The sequence below is a fragment of the Heloderma suspectum genome, chromosome 2, assembly GCF_057233095.1.
Source record: "Heloderma suspectum isolate Gila_16-S chromosome 2, 16-S_ref, whole genome shotgun sequence".
Taxonomy (NCBI): Eukaryota; Metazoa; Chordata; class Lepidosauria; order Squamata; family Helodermatidae; genus Heloderma; species Heloderma suspectum.
In genome coordinates, this window is record NC_139459.1 from 61168771 (window position 1) to 61191092 (window position 22322).

The window sequence follows — 22322 nt, forward strand, 5'->3', positions numbered from 1 at the left end:
GGGTGGGAGGAAGCCTCTAATCACTGGCAGCAACCAGGTTATAGTAACTGAGATCATTCTTTAGAATTGAGTTCCCACATGCTGGCTGGTAGGAGCAAGGATGGAAATTATCTACAACCCTATTTTGACCTCCCTGACCTCTGGGCTGGCCTAAGCCCAATATTTAAATAGTGAGGGTTACTAAAGAGAAGAAAGCCCAGGAAAAGAAAGGGGAACCTGCAAACAGACGGTAAGATATACTTACAAATATTTGGATAGTTAAAACTACCAAACGCTGCTCGATTACTGAATTTAGAGTTCCTCATAACAGAATTGCAATTTAAATGGTTTCAAGATTGCAGGAACAGAAGCCTGTATTTCGCTATGTACTTTCTTCTTTCATTTCCATACTCTGAAAGCTAAGAAGCCATTACATCATGCTCTCACATGCAACAGAAGGCTTAGCAGAGCAACTACTCCAAAAAGGGCCAATTCATGCTAACAAGAAATTCTTGTGACCTGAAGGTTTAAATATGCTGATTATCAATTGCGTGGTTGCTATTCCATCAATGCAGACTCACTGCCTTTGTGACCCTGCCTTGCTTTTGATAGGCAGGTTGCTGTGGTCTCTAGAGCATCTTCCTGTCAATTACATCTTCTGTACAGGCTTCATCCCCTCTGGGGGGATAGGGACCGTGCCATGCTCATGATTTTGTATCCGTGTCCAGAATTGACTGCTGTAATGTGCTTTTTGTGGGGCTGCCTTTGAATGATTTGAAAACTTCAGTTGGTGCAAAATTAGGGTGGACATAGATCCTCTGTTTTGAACGCATCCTCTTTTTGAAGGATTTGGAGGTCCAAGTCTGGTTTAAAGATAAAGAACCATCAGAAGGAAGAGCTGGGCCTTGAAGTTGCCCATCAGCAGTTAGCACCTGGACAGCAGACTGAGCAGGCACGTAGGTTACCTGATCACCGTCTTCCACACTATGGGATGTACTGTATTTCTATTTAAATTATAAACACTATTTCTATATTTGCATCTATATGTAGCAGAATATGCATTGTACTGTGTAGAACTGATAAGAATTTATTGTACTTTGTAGACATGACTAGTTCCATGTGTGTATATTATGAGATAATGATGAGTAATGGAATGTATTCTGGGAATTGAAGGAAGGCTGCCACAAGTGGGTCAGTGAGGTACTGGAAGCAGCACACTGCTTAGTTTAGCAGGGATATCTTGGTCTAGGTGTTACTGGTGTCAGTGGCAGGCCTGGTTACACTGAGAACAATGGGAATAGTGGTAAGACCAGGTCTGAAACTAAGGATGAGGTCATCGACTTCATGGGGATTATGAAAGACCAGGGTTGGATTTGTTTGAGAGACAGATCCTGGGAGAATGAGAAATCCACCATACATGCCTAGGCTGGCTTCACTCACCATGCCTTCCATGTAGGTAAATATGAACTTTTGATATTGGCGATTAGATTGAGAAGACCCTAGGTTTCATTATGTTGAAAATATGCTTGCGGTTATTTTTATTGTACTCTTAGTGATTATAACTTGTGTGTATTTAGGATGTTTGAAATCTGCCTCATCTTAGCTAAAGCTTGTTATTCTCTTAAGACTGTTTGAGCAATAAATATATACTCCTTATTATCATATTTTTGTTGTCTGGCTTGAGAGAGGTTTCAGGGGCTACTCTTGGCAGAGGTTAGCAAACCTGTCACTGAGTGGGGTCTGTCCTTAAAGCTGTCATGTTCTTTCTTGATCTGGTGAATCTCAGATACACCCATTCAAGTTTGGGAAATAAGCTAGTTGGATGGAGAGAGGAGTTATTCATCTCATATACATATAAATCAGCACATGCAAATTTTATGCAAATTAGTGTTCTCTTTTGTCCTCTTCTTGGGTGATGTATTTACTCTTTGGGGGCAATTCATAAGAGGTCACCCTATGCAAAATGCTGCAGCCCATTTCCCATTAAATGTCAATTTAAGAAACCTTTCCTTTATCAGCTGTATTGGCTGCTGGTGTGCTTCCAGGCCCAATTCACAGTGCTGGTTTTAACCTATAAAGCTCTGCCTTAGAGACAGTCCATCTTGCCATCTTCATTCACTTCTGCCATCTGCATTTATCAACTCAGGCCTGCTTCAGTTAACATCTGTCTGGGCAATGTGAACATCTGCCACATGACATCGATGGCCCTGAGCCTGTGAAATGACTTCCTCCTGGCTCTGAGGGATTGTTCCTCATTGCTTGCATTCCAGAAGAGTTTCAGAACCTTCCTTTCTCATCAGGCCTTTGAGGCTATTCCCTGAAGGGATTTTGGGGGACTAGTGGATGATAACAACTTTCTCAGTTGTTTTTTTTATTAATTATTTATTATGTTTTGAATTCTGTTTTTTATTTATGTTTTATTATTGTAGGGCTTTCTCTTTGGAAGCCACTTTGAGCATATGCTGAGAAAGCAGCACATAAATATTTATCTAAAATGAATTGCTGCAGTGGTGTGCTGCTTTCCCATGGCTTGCCACTCTAGTAATGTTTGTATGCAATAACCATGCGGATGAATCAAGAGGCTGAGATAGCATGCCTAGCTAGGAATGCTTTACAACAGCTCCATTTGATGTGTAGGCTTTCAGCTTTGCCCCACACAGAACAAGAATTTTGCCATAATTATTCATGCCTCATGAATAACCACATGGGTTTATTACTATATAAAGCGCTCTATCTGTGGCTGTACTTAAAGGTTGTCCAGAAATTACAGCTCATGCAGAATACCATTGTTCTCTGGCTGGTTGGTACAAGTTCTAGGGAGTATATAACAACAATCCTTGGCAGGCTGCATGGTTTGTTTTCAGCCACAGTTCAAGGGGCTGATTATGCTCTTAAAAGTCCTAAATGGGCCTTCTCCTTGGTTAACCTCCCTGGTCCTTGAGATCTTCTGCAAAGTCGTTGCTCCAGTTCCGACCTCTATGGGATATTAAATCTGCTAATGTTCAGAGCTGGACCTTCTGTGGTGGTGCTACAGCAATGCAACTCTGTCCTGAAGGAAGCCTGGCAAATGAATTTATGGTGCCAAATGAAAGCTTTAAAAAAAAAATCCATCAGGCTTTTATGCTGATACTTTTTTCAAATACATATTTCATTATATCATGTTTGTTATGTCATTTAACAATGAACAAATTACATCCCTATAGTGCAGAAAGGAGGGGAAACTCTAAAAAAGAAAAGGTACAAAGGAGAGGTAAGGAGGTTTTAAAAAGGAAGGAAGGAGGGAAGGAAGGACCAAGTAACTAGAGGGATATGAATGTGAGTCTGGGATAGCTGTACAGTCTTTTAGTGCTATGTGTTTAACAGAGCAATCCTATGGTCCCTGGGAGAGTGTCTCGGGAACCATAAAAAGGTAAAAGGTAAAGGTGTCCCCAACCAGTCGTGTCCGACTCTAGGGTGCGGTGCTCATCCCCGTTTCTAAGCCGAAGAGCCAGCGCTGTCCGAAGACGCTTCCGTGGTCATGTGGCCGGCATGACTGAACACCGAGGTGCACGGAACGCTGTTACCTTTCCCACCGAGGCGGTACCTATTTATCTACTTGCAATTTCTTGCTTTCGAACTGCTAGGTTGGCAGAAGCTGGGACTGAAGACAGGAGCTCACTCGGTCACGCAGCACTCAGGTCTGGAACTGCTGACCTGCCGACCTTCCAGTCTGCAGTTCAGCGTCTTAACCACTAAGCCACCGCGGCCCCCTCGGGAACCATAGGATATGGCAAATCCTCCTTCTGAGGCCATAGACGTTGCTACAACCTTGGGAGAGGGAATCCGAGACTGGGCCATTCCCCTCACCCACGTCGTCACAGCCACCAAGCACCGCAGTGGCTGCTCTTCCGAGGTTGCAACAGTGGCCTCAGAAGAGCTCAGGAAGAGGAAAAGGGGGAGAGGAGGGGGGAGGAGAAGCCTGGATACACAGGATCCTAAAGCCTCTCCATCGCCCTTACCTACAAAAAGGTACGTCAGCTGGATGAACCAAGAGGCTTGTCTAGATGTAAATGGAAAGAAAGGGAGGAACTGGAGGCAGTTCGACTTCATCCTCATACCACACTGCCTGGCTCCTGCCAGTAAGGCATAGGATAGACAGAGAGCTTCAAGACCAAGAGGCATCCCTTTGGTTTGCATGGTAAGCATATTTTATTTCTTTATAGGTTGTGAACAATGATATACATTTTTTAAGAATGTGTTCATGGAGAAAAGAGTTGTGTTTAGTCCAGGTGTAAGTATCTGACTTCATTCTGCAGTTGCACACAACTGTTAGACAAGTAGCCAATGCAGGCATCTCCTTGATCCAAAGGTCAAGCACGTGTGTCTTTCTCAGTATATAACAATAGCCCTTTGGTAACCAGTGAAATTCACCTGAGAATGGCAACAGCATCATCCTGTAGATGCCAAGTTTTGATTCATGCTTTTACATTCCTTTTAATTCAGCTCCTTTTCATTATTTTTTGCTACTCATAGGTTTTTTTGTCCTTGTGTTGTTAAGTATTGTTTTATCTTGTTGATAATTCTTGCTACTCTTCTTGAGCAATGTTTAAGTTTGAAAGTTGATATAGAGCACAATCCTACACATGCCTACTCAGAAGTAAGTCCTATTTACTTCAATAGGGCTTGCTTCCACGTAAGTGGGTACAGGATTACAGCTATAGAAAATTTAAATATCAGGACACTGAAAAAGTAAGGATAATACATAAAAGTGATATGTAATATAGATATTTCCTCTCATGTGAGCAAACTCTGGAATGTATGACCTAGTTTAGCAGTCACTTTTGCAGCTTTTACTTTGGTGCACATTTTGGTAATGATTTATCTATCTTTCACATCTGAGCATACTCAGTTATTACAAGGGAATAAAATATTTTAACTAGAAAAATGGAAATGATGACTCATGAGCTCAAACTGATAATTTGTTTCTACATACCACAGAATGTGTGCTGTAATTCCCAGTAAAACACATGTGTACATAAAGCCAGCTGGTCCAGAATATGGACCAATTTTAAATGGTTGATTATTCCTGTTTATAGGAATTGTCTGAATTGTGACATCTGTTAAAAAGCAATGACATTAAATAAATCAGAAACAACAAAAAAGTAGGAGTAGGAAACATTTTAATTGGAGACCGGTAAGAAGACTGTATTTTGTTTTTCCAACATGCCTTAATATTAAAGTGTATTAAATGTTTCTCTTGGCCTATAATTTGTTAAATATTTTTGATGAATCAGGGGCTTCTCCTATGATATGAATTATTCTCCACTCCAAATTCAAATCATATTTACTTTATATTTAGAAATGCTGTTCAGAAAACATAGTGGGATATATAAATGGCTTGGACATAGAGATGGACAGAATGTTGCTTGGTTGTGTTCCAGGAAGGTTTCAGCACACCCATATATGTCCAGATTGCACCATTGCTTCCCCCATTGCATTCTGGAATACGCTGGAATCCAAAATGGCTGTTCTGGAACTCTGAAACAAAGCCTGAAAGTATGGTGGCCGTGTGTCCAAACTTCCACAGTGTCGTCCTCTATTTGAAGGACTGCCAGAAGACAATCTCTATTTTAAAGTGTCTTCTGTATGAAGGACCGCCCAATCCAAGTCTGGTTGAAAGACAACCATTAAGAACGGAGAGCAGGAGCCTGAAAGTTGCCCATTAACAGTTAGCACCTGGGTAGCAAATGGAGTCACAGGTCAGGTGTTCACAGTCTTCCCCAGTATGCTGAGCTGTATTGTATTTCTGTTTAAATTATAGTAACTTATTCTATATTTGTATTTGTACATATAAATTAGCATATGCAAATTGTATGCAAATCAATGTCCTCTTTTGACTACTTTTTTGATAGTGCATTTCCTCTTTGGGGGCAATGTTTAAGTGGCCACCCCATTTGAAAGAACTGCTGGACCCTTTTTTCATAGATGCAGAAGCTTCAGGTGTCATGTGCCAGTGAACTCTGCACATGTGCTTTGAAGCCTAGCTTTGCCTCTGGATGTTCCTGAGCGCTGCTAGATTTCTCTGCATACACGGAGGCATCCAGCTTGTGTAGCTTGAAAGTATCATCAGCCTACATCACTCCATGAGGACTTTACACATTTGCACAGTCCGAATACATTTTAGAACCTGCCAGACCCACAGAAGGAAATCCCCTGACTGATTTGGGAAGTCCTTCTATTTCACTTGGGATTCTACCATCTGTAGTTCACTTAGGGTTCTGCCCCATGTATAATCTAATCATATTTCTCTAAACGCTACCCACACTGAGCATTCAGGAACAGGCCAGACTAAAAAAAAATAAATCCATAAATGTATTATTTACAATGCAATCCTACAACATGACTAGTCAAAAGTAAGTGCCATTGATTTCAAGAGTACTTACTCCCAGAGAGGATTTCAGCCTTAGAGCACAATCCTAAGCAATTGCCGCTTGATAGAGGGCTCTGTCTATCCAAAGCCCTGCTGGCAAGAGCCAGGCAGGGAGGAGGAGGACAGAGGCTTTTACAGACTCTCCATCCTCCATTTAAAACATTTTCAGCTAGATGGGCCTCTCAGCCCACCTAGTTCGCTTACCAGGATGTGGGTGGGAACTGACAGGCTCTAGGATCAAGCGGATCCAGGCCTCTCCTCTCTCCCTCCCTTCCCTGCCGACCATCCTGTCCCCTTTTCTGCCTCTCCATCATCTCTTCTAAGGTCACAGCTGTGACCTTGGAAGAGAAGCCACCATGGAGAGTTTCACAGCGCCTGGGGGTGAGGGGAGAGATCCATGATAGCATCTCTTCCTCCGTGGTCATAGCTATGTCTATGGCTGTGGAGGAGGAGATCCTCCCTGCCCATTAGTTAGTTAGTTTTGTTTATTAACTGGTCTTATACCTCCCATTCTTGGCCAAAACCCTTGAAGTGGTGTTTAATATAATCATCATATGACACAATTAATAATAAAAATATATCTAAAATCCAAATATAACACAGAAACAACAACCCACAAAAGTAGAAGCAAGATCAGATCAGTGTAACTCTGAAAAGTCAAATTCCCTAACCCTAACCTTAAACTTGATCAGATGGTCCTCACTGAATAAAGTTTCATAGATGGAGCACCACAGCTAAGGCCCTAGATGGGGAACATATGGCCCTCCAGTAGTTGCTGAACTACAACTCCCATCAACCCTAGCCAATGGTGAAGAATGATGGGAGTTGCAGTGGTGAGGGATGATGGGAGTTGCAAATAAACAACATCTGGAGGGCCACAGTTTCCCCATCCTTGCCCTAGATTCTGTGCCCACTGGACTTCAGATAATGGGGGGGGGGACTAACAGCAGAAAAAAAGAAGAAAAAGTGAGAAGGCACCAATGCAGAAACAAAGAAAAGAATCTCTAGCTGCACAAAATGTTATTTATTAGGCCCAACAAGTTTAAAATAAAATTTACCTCATAGGCACTCTAAAACAGAACTCTGGGATCTGTGCTCTCCAACTATTCTTTTACAAAATATTTTGTTTCTTCTCCTTGTTTCATCTGTTACAGCAAGACCTGCTTGGGTGATCTCAGAGTACAGGCAGGATAACGTAAGGGAGGAAGTGCTCCTTTAGATGACTAGTCAGACCATTAGGACTCCAATCCTATAGTCACTTCCCTGGGAGCAAGCTACACTGGACTCACTGGGACATACTTCTGAGTAGACTTATAAAGGACTGCATTATTAGAGATTTAAAACAGAACTCTGAATTGTGTCAGGAAGCCAACTGATAACTAATGCAGCTCAGCCTCAGTTATTTTAGAAGCCTGGCTGCTGAATTCTGGATGGACTGTAATTTCCATGCTGTCATCAAGGGCAGCCCCACACAGAATGCATTATATTTGCATGTGAACTAAAATAAAATCACAGTTTTGAAGGTTAAAAATGCTGTAGTTGGAGGACATCCAAGAAGACAAGTTTTTCCCATGCAATGAAAAATTTCCATTATCTTTGGAACTGACATCTAAACTATTATTATTCTATCTTTATGCTATTACATAGATTTCCCCCCCCCCTTAGGAATGAGTATGGCAGGAGTGCATCTCTGTGGCAATTTTGTTTTGGCATCAAGTTGTTATTTTCTGCAAAATGATAATTGTCAGATAATGATAACTCAACAAGCTAAAAATAAAAATTAAAAAAATCTCTTCCCATTTTTGCTTTTGGCTCATTCTTCAAGCTGACAGCTGAAAGATACCAAGTTTCATTGATGGCTGTCATTAGGTTAGGATGACTAAATTTCAGCTCCTTGGCAAGTTGCAGAGAAGTCCCCTAGAGAACTTTCGCTAAGATGCAAAAAATAATCCCCTGAAAAAATCTTCTCACTCTTTCTTGTCTCTCTTTATGGTGCCTGTTGAATTCCCATGGGTACCTTCTGTTAAAATCTTGAATCTGTCATTCTTTCCCTTATTTCAGATCCTCCGATAGCAAGGGGCTATACAAGTCCGAAGTTTTATTAATGGTAACACCCAGAAGATTGGTATTCTTTCCTTCATATTTCTTCAAAGAAAATGTTTTGAATTTTCTTAGTTGTGTGACAAAACAATGATTGTCAATCTAACGACTCATTCAATAAGGGCCGGGTTCAGATGATTTAAGTCCACATACTTCCACGTCAAATTTAATTAACTATTGAGGCACATAGCAGGATCTTGGGACATTTTTCATTTTATGGAATCTTGAAGCTGAAACTACATTTGTTTATAAAGACATTCTTTAGCTCAACAAAAGAAAAGTGCTTCAGTGGAAGACACTGTTCCCATTTCTAAACCTAATTTTCATTTTTAAAGGGTGCTTAAACATATGTTTAAATCCCATCCCAGCGATTCTTAATTTATTTAGGTATAATCCACCGTTTCCACATGGGTGATGAGATTTATAAACACGAGTCATCTGATCCTTAAAGGATAATGTGCATACAGAGACAACTGTTTACATGTATATCCTCTGCCAGAGAGAGAACTGTGCATGCATGAGGGCATTGTACACATGGTTCTCAACACTGGATTTCTGGATGCAGCTTTGACAAAACTAATCACTGGTTTGGATAGTCTTGGGAGAGACTGAGTGACGCTCCCCAGCCCTCCAAACAGATGATGATCGGTCCTCTCAAAGCTAACACCAGCAGCCACCTCTTGGGCGGCTGTGGTTATATCAGGCAGCAGAGACAAAGGGCATTTCTACACCAGCCTAAAACCCTGCATTTAAAATGGGGTTTTCTGCTTCCATTTTAAATGCAGGATCACCACTGACTGCCTTTACACATGCTTCCTTCCCCCCGCCCCTTCTCCCCATATCTGAGTCTTCCATTATCTTTCATTGATCTCGCTCCTCTTCTTGCCGCTTTAACTCTTTGCATGGAGGAAACTGAAGCGGAACACAGTGGGATAATTTGATAGCTCATTATGTGAGATCTATTTTAAAAAGGAATGAAAGGCATTTAGTGCAGGAGGGTCAGAGCAGGGTCACAGCATCATTTAAAGAGCCACAAACTTCCGCGAAGGAGCATTCTCAATCGCAGGATAAAAGTGCCATGTGATGAAGACCACAGACATACTGACAGCCCACTTCTGCTTATGTGCATACCTCTGGATAAGAGGATATGGCGATATAAAATGTAAATATAAGAACATTGCAAAGTACAATATTATAATTGTACATGCCCATAACTGTAGGTTTAAACAGGGGAATATGTTTATACAATCATTTGTAACATAGGGCCAAAACAGACATTACTTTAAAAGGGTGTCCAGCAGCTAAAGCTGCTTCTGCTCTTTCTTCTTGTTTTTACTCTAGAATAGGCACAGGGCCCTCAACCAAGATTGGGACCCTAGTGTGGGGGCAGGGGGCTTTTAAGATTTGGACTGGGTCCCCTGCACCTACTCTAGAGTGAAGATGAAAGGAAGATATAGCTGCTAGACACACATTTAAACTAATGTCTCTTTTGGCCCCTGTTTACAAACAGCACCAAAGGTTTATATAATAGTAGATGTGAAATAAATAAATAAAGAGAGAGAGAGAGAGAGAGAGAGAGCGCTTGAGTGGTGCAACTCCTAACTGGAGATCAAATTAGATCTTTTTTCCCACCGTTTATTTATTGCAGTAATGCCAGTTAAGATGAGATTGCAATAATGAAGTCTAGCCAGTTAGTATCATGGATGGGATGAACCTGAACATATCATTGCTGTTCTTGACTGATTTGGTTTGGCTCCACTGATTCTAGGTGCCAATTCTACAAATGCTGGTACCACATGCAGAAGCTTCTGTAGATTGGGTTTTTCCACATCATCGCAGACAGTGTTTTTTGAGCTTCTGCACATGGCTCCAACATTCACGCACCTGGCTCAACAAGTGCAGTCTGTATAAATCAGCACAGGCTAACAAAATATCATGGTTGCCACATGCTGAAAGGATTGTGAGCATCTTTCCACAGATGAAGGGGTGGCAATGCAAACAAAGTGATCTTTCAGCAGAAAGACTCTCACAGGCAAGGCACATGTGGAAAGCTGTGCTTTACCTTATCCTTTCCTCCCCTTTACAACCACTCAGTTTTTCATCAAAGGAACACTTTTTCAAAAGGAATGAATTATTTTATTCTTAATTGTTTTTCAGTTTACAGAAACAACATTTGACAAATAAGGTATAACTAAACACATAACAGCAATTCTAAGATTCCAGGCAAAGAAACATTCTATTTCCCTATTTCTATCCTTCCTGCAAAACCAAACACCCTTCATCCCAAATGGTTTTCTGACTCTCTTCCTGCCTGTTCCCTCACCCCAAGGTACAAATTCTTTTTGCAGCAAACCATTTCAAACATCACTCCAGAATAATGGCCTGGAAGAGTCACTTTGGCCCCAGTAGTTGACAGATTCCAGTGACTGCCCAGTGCAAGGAACTGTTTGGGGCAAATCATGGAGAAGTGTGGGGCATTTATGTGAGAAGACCCAGCCTTCCAAGGCCTACACATTTCATAGCAATGTATATGAAGTTCACTTTGTAGGGTAGAGATATGAGTAGTTCTACAGTCATGTAAGTGAGACATTTCAGCTGAGTTAATTTTGTAGTCCATTTTTTACATTTAAGTGTTGTTAGGCTTCTCACACGGTGAATTTTATCACGAATTATCTACATATTGAAAAGATGGCACCTCCTGACGTCTGTCTCTAACCACCTAATAGGGCTTCTTTTTTATCTTCTTTCCTGTGCAATCTGTCAGTGCTTATGAATGCTGAGCCTCTGTAGTTGACAAGGACTCCTAAGGATCAGGACTCCTAAGGACCAAGAGACATATGCTTGTAGAAATGGAGGCTCCCCGGTGAGGCATAATCTGTGAACCAGCCCAAGGCAAAGCTAATGTAAAGTTTCAGATAAACAATCAGACGTAACTTATATTTTGTTTGCTCCCGAAGCAATGAAATGCCATGTTTTAATTTTTGTTATTCTATTTTACCTAAAATCTTCACAAGCAATTTTTCTCTTCTTACTAAGTGAAACAATTAACAATATATATGAAGTTATACCAGGGAGAAGTAAGTCTCGTGTAGGGTTTTTATTCATGTGGACTATGCCCCAGGTATGTAATGCAAAATACTTTGTAGGGGAAGCTCCTCACATTTGGATTTCTCCAGGAAGGCTGTGCATTGCATACTTTAACTCCTCAGTTCAAAGCAAAATATTTTAAGCCAGGGAAAATAGCAACATGTCAGCCTCAGGTTTAAAGAACTGTTATTCTACGCAGTAGATGGGGAGCTGGCCTTTGACCAAAGACTGACATGTAAATAATCTATCCTTCTAATAGTAGAGGTAGCAGTATTTTAAACTCCTACTGACTTTTATGTACCTGTCCAGAGGGCATAATCAGATAGGGTTCCCACTTTTAAGAAGACTCCACCAGGAAATTTACCAGCAGAAGTTCAAGGCTAATTCATTTTTAAGAAATTGTCTTTGGGCAGTGGGTGACCTGATCCCTTAACCCATTTGAGGGAGCTATACCCAGATAACACACCACTTGTTTTATGTATTCTCTTTGCCTGGTTTACCTTCGTGTGTGTTTCTGTTGTTTGGATCCCCTTCCTTACTCTGACAGAAAGAAAGCGATGTTTTGATCAGTAAGAAATCAGAAGACTGAATTTTGAAAAATGGTATCCCTGCTTAACTCAAATGTATGATTCATCCAAGGCTGGTTTAGAGTTTTATTGGGTCTTGAGTAAGCAGTGTGCCTATTCTTCGCAGCTGGAAGAATGTCTGTCTGTCAGTCCCATTAAAACTCTCTATTTTTACTGTGTCCTTTACTACACACCAAGAGTACACTTTGAGATTTAAATGTCAGCTATAGCTGAACTTAGATTTAAAAAAAAAACATAGAAAATTGTAATCTACTGATTATTAATAAAAGAATGCTTTCTTTGAGATTTAATATATTAGATATAGATATAGACAGTTAAGCTAGTTTTGAACCACAAGATTTCAACCTAATAAGTTACTAGTTTTGAACCACAAGATTTCAACCTAATAAGTTACGGATACCTAATGGCAGAGCATAGGTAAAAATGATGGTCCTATTAAATGTTAAGTGCAGATTGAGGAATCTTCTCAAAGTGTAACAAAGTCAGCTGGAGTGAGTGGGTGTAAGGAGAGGCATAAGTCAAAACATGTAAAAGCCTGCTTTAAGACTACATCTGTGCTGGCATACCTTAGATTAAATTTCTATTTCTTAACATCCTGGGCTCAAGCTAGACAAAATTAAGCAATATACTGTCCCATTTATTTCAGAAAGAATGTTAAGCATGTGCTTCAGTATCTCCCATGAAATAAATGAGATTTAAAAGTGTTTAATTCTGGCTAGCTCAAGTCCAGTGTTTCAGAGTAGTCTCTACAGAGCAGGAGTAGGGAAACTTCCTTACCCCCACCCCCCTAAGGCCACATTCTTTCAGGGTAATCTTTCAGAAATTGCATGCCTGCTGGAGACAGAAGTAAGCAGAGACAGAGCCAAAGTGGGCAGGGCTGGAGCCGCCCTACACACATGCAACACTCTCTCGCTTTGACACTCCTCCTGTTCATTCATACACATGCATTTATATACATCCATTCATTCCCACACACACACCCATACACGCCCACGCCTCCATAAATCCATTACATTCTCCCTTTCAACCCTATCTCCACCCCTGGCACACACATCAATTTGAATATATTAAAATAGATGATACAAAGTATATCTACAGTATACAGCATGCTTTCAGGATCCCTGTGAATGTTGAAACTTGCATATCTACAAGGCCAGTTTCAAGGGTAGACATGGTTGGGCACCTGCCAAGGCCCACACTCCAGCAGGGCCCCTCCGACAAAAGGCCCCTTGACTTGCCGCTTCTCTTCCCCATTGCAACCTGCTCATTCACCAGCCTCTTGCTCCAGGCCAGACAACGGTGGTGGTGAGAAGGAGGAGCAGTAGATGCCACTGGCTGGCTGCCTGTCAAGCAGCCTAGTGGTAGCAATCATGAGAAAGAGGATGAGGAGGGAGAGAAGATAGATGCACCATGAGCAATGAGAAGCTAGACTCGCTGAACGAGACGGCCCATTGAGTGCATCTTGCCCAGGGCCCTCAAAAAACCTGGAGCCAGCACTGTATATCTGTACAGCACACACACACGTTCCCTTTGCTCCCCTGTAATAACTGACCTTTTCATTTGATCTTAATGCTTAAAAAAAAAAAAAGTCATGTGAAATTTGCACTCACATACCCTTCTGAAATATACAGAGGTATACAAAATCAGAAAAGGTTTGCATGTGGTCTGTGGTGAGTGAAATGTGCAGATAGTGTACAATTTCAGCTATTTAAAAAAAAAAAAATCAGATGGATCTGGAAGGTGCAGGTTACACCTTCCCATGCAGATGGGGATTTCCACAATTATTAATGATCCCCTTAGAGTATTTAGTGCTAGTGCTAAAGAACATAGTGGTGAGATTGGCAACACACTCGTTTTCCTATAACACAGTCTGGAAGCTGAGCACAGATTGCAACAGGATAATGAAACAGTCAAATAGTAAATTGAGACTGTGCAAGCAATGAGCAATCTTTACTGAAAATGGTGTGTGTCATACAGAAATTGGCCTAAACAAGGGTAACTTAATTCTGAAGTTATTTAAATTACCTTTTCCACCTTGTAGGACAAATTCAGAGCCTAGTTGTTATTTTTTTTTAATATCAATGTGACTGTGAATGTCTCAAAGTTGGCGAATGGCAACATTCTGATGCAAATACTGACAATCCCATCGAAGTGGTGTGAATGCCCTCAGATTCAGAGATACACCTGTGAATGTTGTCAGTACACACACACTATTCTGTGCCCAACTGGATACTGTGTTACTTGTCATATTGCTCCCTACCCTTTGCATTTAGAGCTGTTTTATATGCACAGATCTATAAAAATACATAAATAAATACATAAATATAAAGCCCTCCATAGATCTATCAGCAACTGATCAGGCCTTACTATCTGCTATGTATCAAGGAAGAACTCCTCATCCTGTTTGGGCCAGTTGAGTACAAGCAAAACCTCTTTCTGGCCTGGTTCTCTGGTGCTGTCCTGAGTTGCAGCCTGGAAGGCCTGCCCTTGCATTGTCTTTTCACTTCATCTATACCAGTTTCTTTATTTCAACCTGCTTCAGCTTCCATTCATCCTCTTTTCTACAGTTACGTATTTAATCCTTTGCATTTATAGGTTGCTTGCTGTTCAGGTTCTATTACCAGTAAAACTAAAGACTGGCTTACATGAAGGTGTATATTGGATGTGAGTTCAGCTGCACAGGTAGACATGCAGCCCAACGTGAGGCCACAATGGTGCTTTTGTTACCATTGTAAAATGTGTTTCAGGCCTTGCAAAAGGCAAATATATTGACTTTTGATGGGTCTTCCTGGGCAGCTGGTTCCATAGTGAAAGAACCACAACTGATAAAGCCCTGTTCTGTGTTCCAATCCATCCTACTTCTCTGCTAGATGGCTGCCTGAGTAGGGTCCTTCCAGGTGATCTTAAGAGATGGAGAACAAACAGGGAATCCTGCAGGTGGAACCTTGTATTACCCTGTGGCAGTGCTACTACCAGAACGATGGAAACGACCAGCGGTGCATCTAGTGTAACATTCTGTTCTAAAACAGGACAGCCTTGCTGCCAGAAGCTTAACAAATGGTTATTGACTTGTTATTGGCTTACCATGCATATATCAGGAACAACAGACATCCTTGATCCTCATGCTGGAGAAACATATTGTAAAAATATGTGAGGCACTGCCAAGGACTCCAGCAAAAGTCCTCCTTGGAAGATTATTATTATTTTGTAAAAGAATGGGGGGGGGGTTCTTCCCTGCTATTACTGTAAACCTATCTTATTACTGCTTTATAGAACATGAGAAGAATTAATTTCATTTTCTGCAAGTTTCTTCATATTTGCAGATAAGATTAACATAAAGCACACTTCAAACACTACACAAACAGACAAATTGCCTGGTTACAGAACAACTAACAGATGCAAGCTGAAACAAACTGGCCAAATATGCACAATTGACTCTGTGTTAGTCCTTGATCCACCTACACAGCCACAACAGCTCCTGCCAATTATTTATCTTAAGGTTTTAATCATCACTTCTCCCGTTTGCTGTATTTTACGTTGAAATGAACAGAACTTGCAGATCTCCATGTTCTACCATAATACTATGGGAGCAGAGGATCTAGAGTCTGCACCCCGCTTCCTAGCCTTGGCTGTACATCTGAAGCATGGCTGAAGAAAGAGGTCTAGCTGTTAGGATGTAACACAAGGGGTGGGCCTGAGGCACTGGGCATGCTGGATTGCTGTCTTTTCACTTGTCTTTTCACCATTGTGGCCTCATGTTGGGCTGCATGTCTACCCGTGCAGCTGAACTCACATCCAATATACACCTTCATGTAAGCCAATCTTTAGTTTTACTGGTAACTAAATAGCTAAATACTTTTGATTTATCTGTATTGTTATTATTGTGTACGCAACTTAGTATTCACTGTAATGTAAGCAGGGTAAAAAAAAAACACCAATGTAATAAATTTAAGTATTTCACATTTTTAAGTGTATGGCAAACACGCTTTATTCTTTTGCTTAAAGAGTGATCTTTGAAGTGAAACAATGCCTGTCAAAACACCCTGGAGGGACTGCTCCTTCCTTGATTGACAGGGTGGTAGTTTTCCTGTCTAATCAGGTTAGGAGCTACAAGAGTGCTCCTGGAGTCCACTTTACTCCAGGATAGACAGGAAGTTGTAGCTAGGAGCACATTTAGGATGCAATCGTATGCATGTTTAGACAGAAAGAAGTCCTACAACTTTTGGCTGGCTGAGGAACGCTGGGAGTTGTAGGACTTTTTTCTGTCAAAACATGCATAGGATTGCACCCTTAATTGACTTCTTCTGCTATGTAGGCTATGCCCCTTTCTGGAGAAGAGGGATGTTATCACATTGGTCCACTTTTTTTGTAACTTCCACATTTAACTACTGTCATGTTCTTTATGCGGATGGCCCTTGAAGAAAACTCAGAAGTTTCAACTATTCCAGAAAGCTTGGCCCACCTCTTGGTAGATGTTGGGAGGCAAAAATATACATCTATTATGTAGCACTAGCCACTGCACTTGCTACCAATTAGCTTCAGGGCCTACTTCAAGGGGCTGATTCTTACCATTAAAGCCCTTCATGGACTGGGACCCATACATCTCAGGGAACCACTTCTCCCCCAAATGAGTGCAGATGCTGCTTAGATTCTGCGGGATGGGCCCTGCTCTGTGGCCCGCACCACATGATGAGACAATATCTGTGGCAAGTAGCAGGACCTTTAGCAGAGCTACTTTCAAGCTTTGGAATGACCACACGGATGAAGCTTGAAGCAGCTCTCTTTTCCCAGCTTTTTCAGAGAGGATACACAACTTACCTCTTCTGAAAGGCCTATGGTGGCTAAGAAGGCATTTCTGTTTCTGTCTTCAATCCTGTGGCATTTATTTATCACAATTCTTTTAATGCTCCTTTTATTGCTTTGTTACTTATGATTTGTCGAAAGCCACCATGAGCCTTGGAGTCTCAGGGGATAAATGTTTCAGATAAATAAATAATGAGATCCTTGTGTTATGTTCCACCTCAGAAAGTATAATGTACACATAAATACTGTGTGAATAGCAAATAGATTTTGCAGTGGTGATTGATCAATGAATGTGTTGGTGTTGACAGAACGCTTCAGTGATCACATGAGTCAGTAGCACCACTAAACCCAAAGAATTGGTGGATTTGTGCTCCTAGCAACTGAAATACCCCTATGGTAGCAATATTGGCATCCGTCAGTCTTTTGAAGACTAAGGTTTTATGGTGTTCTTCTGGGTAACGTGGATTATTTCATTATTTTTTCTTCCCTTTTTGGTGACTGAAGAGGCCTGTTGTAGATCAGCAGAATCTGCCACAAATACACATCTGTAAACGTAGGTGAGTAAATCACAAGAAATATTCTGTTTCTGGTGACCAGTGTGCTTCTTCTGGTGGTGTAGGAACCATCCGATCAGTTTTGTGTGCCCGACTAGAATCTATGGTGCTTTGTGTTCTTGTTATTGACAAGAACTGCTTAGATACAATAAGTATTATTAATTAATTAATAATAACTTCCCCAGCATTTCCATTCTTGGGTTATATTTGCATGCATGCTTATATGTAAAGGGTGACTTTTGAGGTTCTTTTCTATTTCCCCTTAGAGCACACATGGGCAACCTGTGGACTGCATGCAGCCCACCGCCACTCTCCATGCAGCCCACAAAGCTGGAAGAGTGACACCCACTTTTCCCCATAGCCTAGCTGATCAGGCATTGGCTGGGCTGCAGGGAAAAGATCACTGTTCAAGTGCTCCTACTAGCAGCACTGTGACAGTGATCTCAGTACAGATTACTGCAGGGTTGGAAAGGTTTTCACCTCCTGCATACTCCAGAAATCTCCAGGTAACCAAGATTCTTGTTTCCCCGCTGCTAATAGCAGTGGGGAAACAACAATATCAGTGGGGATCATTCAGGGCCAGGTGGAGGCTTACACCTCCTCCATCCTCCAGTGATCTCCAGGTGAGCGGGGGGAGATAGAGAGAGAGACTGTAAGTGTGTTTGTGTACTCATGCATGCATGTGCAGCCCCTGACCCACCTGGTTGCCCACCCCTGCCTTACAGTATCTGTTGTTGTTGTTTTGAGGCCACTTTTCATCCTGTGGCCAAGCCAATGCAGCTATTTGAGAAGAGCAAGGGTGCTTGATAGATTGACCTTGGCAAGGACATCTGCATTGGTGGTCTTATCTTGTCAGAAAATGCACAGATGCAATAAATGAAAAACCAGTGATGCAGATGACAGTACAATTAGAAGTATGACTCCCATCTCACTGAGTGTATTCATCCTCTGCATTCCATTTTAAGTACTGAAATTTAGCATATATGAGCTTCTGCTGCTGCTTCGGTGTTGTATGAAGTAAGTATCAGCACTGTAGAGCACATATTTATTTTATTTATTTTATTACATTTATATCCCACCTTTATCCTCCTTAAGGAGCCCAAGGTGGCATACATAATCCTCCGCCTCTCCATTTTATCCTCCCAACAACAGCCCTGTGAATTAGGTTGGGTTGAGAGTTTGTGACTGGCTCAAAGTCACCCAGTGAGCTTCCATGGCCGAGTGGGGACTACAACCTGGATCTCCCAACTCCCAGTCCAACACTCTAACCACTACATCACATATCTTGAAGAGAAGAACTTCAAGATACCACAGAGGACTCTGTGTCAACATTGTTCTGGCCCCTGTTCAGAAGGCAGGACGATGATCTCTTGGGCTACCATCTGGTTCTTGTTTGTTTATCGCTTTGTATAATAATGTATATCATGCATCTTCAGTCCTAAAAAGGACCCTTGATGTGGGTAAAAGAGCACATAAAAATATCAAATCATATTAAAACAATAAAATGATCAGCAACAATAACGAAGTTAATTCAGCCGCAGCATACCAGATAACAACTTAAAGCAGTATGACCTTTGAAAAATAAGATAGCACAATAGAGAGAAAAGGCCCTTTTCACTTCTCTAAATGCGCAGAGTGAGGGAGCCTACAGGATGTCCCAGACCAGGACACCACAGTTACAGCTCTAAACTGGGATACAGTGTAGAATCTTTGTGTCCCGTGTACATTACCTCAAAGCTGATGCACAAATATTGAAGAGTTGAGGCCTGTTCAGGGGTTCAAGAGAATGCAGGAAGGCCTAAAGCGTGTACTGGGCAGGGTTATGCATGCTGGTCCCACCCCCGGGCATGCCCACCCCCTCAGTTCAGATCTGGCCATGTTGGACCAGCAAGGCCTGAAAGGGAGTTCTATTCACATTTGTTTGGAAGCAAGTAGAACTCTCCACCGGGAATCCTGATAAGGCAGGGTCCACAATCGCACGGAGAGTTCCATGAGCATAGAAGCAAACATGGGTAGCACTTCCTTTCAGACTTTGCTGGTTCAACATGGCAAGGTCTGAACTGAGGGGAGAAGGGTCAGAGCACCTAGAAATGTACAGGACAGGACCAGGGTGCATGGCCCTGTCCCAATACAGACTAAATACCAGGGGTGGGCAACTATGGGAGGTCTGGGGGTCATTTTCACCACCAGGACCCCTCCTCTGTGAACCACTGCACACACACTCACGTGGGTGCTGATTTTTTTTTAATTACAAATTTTAAGAAATAAACATGACATCCATAGTGGCTATGGAGCACCAAAAGGGTCGAAATTAGCTTGTTAGCTAATTAGCTTGTTAGTAAAGAAGCTAATTTTGAGCCTTTTGGCACTCTGTAGCCATCAAGGACGCCTTTTTATTTTTCAAATAAAAAAAATTAAACTGATATTGGGGGCAGCAGGATCCACATGCGATCCGTGGGCTGTGTTGTCCATCCCTACTTTAAGCCCTCATGCATTCTCTTGAATGCCTGCACCGGGCTTTTGTGTTCATGCAACAGTGCCCCATGACCAACATTTCTATTGGTTCTGATATGTTTTCAGAAATCTTATGACTGCCATGATAAATGATACCATAGCCTTTTAATTTCCACCAGCACCCCAAACTTTTCCAAATTTATGCAGTAGTAAATCCTGCTACTTCCCTGATTTGGGGCAGGGGGACTGATTTTTGAGATTAAAATATAATTGCCTGATGACTGGAGTGGGGGATTTCCAGTATGTGTGCATGAGATTGTAACATAAGCCATTTCTTCCTCTTTAATTGTGGTTGTACATGTTTGGCAAATCTTTTAAAACATTCCATTTCTTTCCTAACATCTATTCCAAAAATTATAAATGCAGCACAGTGTAAGCCTTTTTCTAATATTCTACAAATCTTCTTACACACAGATGGGAGACTTGCTGTTTGATTTTCGCATTCTCATTTACCTTTCTTGACCACATCTAAAAAATGTTGAGTAGGACAAAATATTAAAACACGATTATAAAAACAATCAGGAAACATATAACTATCTTCATTCAAAGACTCAGCAGCTTTTCTGTGCATTTATATTGGTCTACAAAAGCCTTTTATTCTTCCCCAACCTGATGAAGCAAGAGGTTGTTAGTCATCAATGTGTAGTATAGAATATAATGGAATGGAAAAGAACATGATGACCAAGTGATATTGGTTTATTTCAGAATAATTTAGTCTTCATATTGTTACCTTTTGTTTCATGTATGCCATATAAACCCAGTTTATGGACGACTGTGTGGCCAATTTAAAACCTCAGGGCTCATTTCCTATCTCAGATAATGTATTGTTAATTGCTCACTGATAAAGATTAAGACCCTGGCACCTGCAAATTGCAATAATAGCTGTATTTCATGTGCAACGATAGCAGTTGGACAAGTAGTGAAATGACAACATTAACACTAAAATCATATTCAATAGGATTTATGTCATATATTTTGGGAAGAATGTGTATGACCACTGAATCAGACATACTTCCCTTTACATTTTGTTGAATAGTACTTTAAATTGCAGAATTAAATGCTCAGACCAGAAACCTTGTCAGTTAACGGTGTCACTGAATCAAATGCTGTAAAGGTGAAGTAGTCCTGCTGTTCTTTCTGTCAAAGCCTTCTGGCTATACTTCATATTTGGTACCTTTATTCGTTCCTCTGTTTCGATTCGGATAATGAAATGTTGAAACAACAACATGTGCTGTGAAATGCAGAAAGTAAATATAAGGGCTGGACTTGAGCAGAGAGGTTGAAAGAAATCTCTACAAATGACTGATATTCCAAATATTGCAAATAAAATATTTTCTAATATACATGAAAAAGGATGGGGAGCGTAAAAAAAAGCATCTTACAAAATGCTGATCCTGTCTTAGGGCCAAACTAGATGTGATGTTATTCATGTTGCATGGTTGTTAATTCTTTTTTTAACCAATGGCTTGTAACAGGTAGGGAACAGAGCTCTTAAAAAAGCAAATATGGGCAGCTATAACACAGAGAGAGATGGGGGAGGGGACATGATACTGTTTTATTTGTGAACCAAGGTGATATATAAAATCCCCCAGTGACACATGGAATGATGTAGAAGGACATTCTTGGTTGTCCTGTTCTGTAGATTCAACCCAACTTCTACAAAATAGTGTATGTCACGCATAAAAACATTTTGTTAGCTTGATTGTAAAGCTTCCTTCTTAAAGCTGTTAATTATTAAAACACTGAAAACATATTTTAAACAGAAATAGGGCCCCAGGCCAGATAGGAACCATGGTGAGGGGAGACAGGGTTTAACATTTGCCTCCACTGTGTGGTCCCAGTCTGAATTGGGGGCCCTCACACCTTCTGTTTACAACAGACAGTACTTTAAGTAAAGAGTTGCTTCTCAAACTTCAGCCTTGATTGCAGCCATGACCTCATATAAAAAAATCAACACTTCCCTGCTCATAGAAAAATAACAAGTCAGAAAGGAGACTAAGTGAGAGCTTTCTGTCTAACCTGCTCATTTTTTTATGTGCATGGGGCTTTTTAGTGTGGAAGAACACTCAAACAATTGATTCCATGTGGGGTGGCAGAGCCAGAGCTCACTGGGATGTAGCTCTGGCACTTTTTCATTAGCAGGGACGCTGATGTCATCTGACACCTCCCTCAGAATTCCCTGTTCCCTCTGAGCTTAGCTGCAGTCCTCACAGTAGGTGGGGGGAAATGAATTTTTCCAGCATGAATATATTGTTCCTCATTGTAAGGTAAAATATTTTGGGGCAGCTT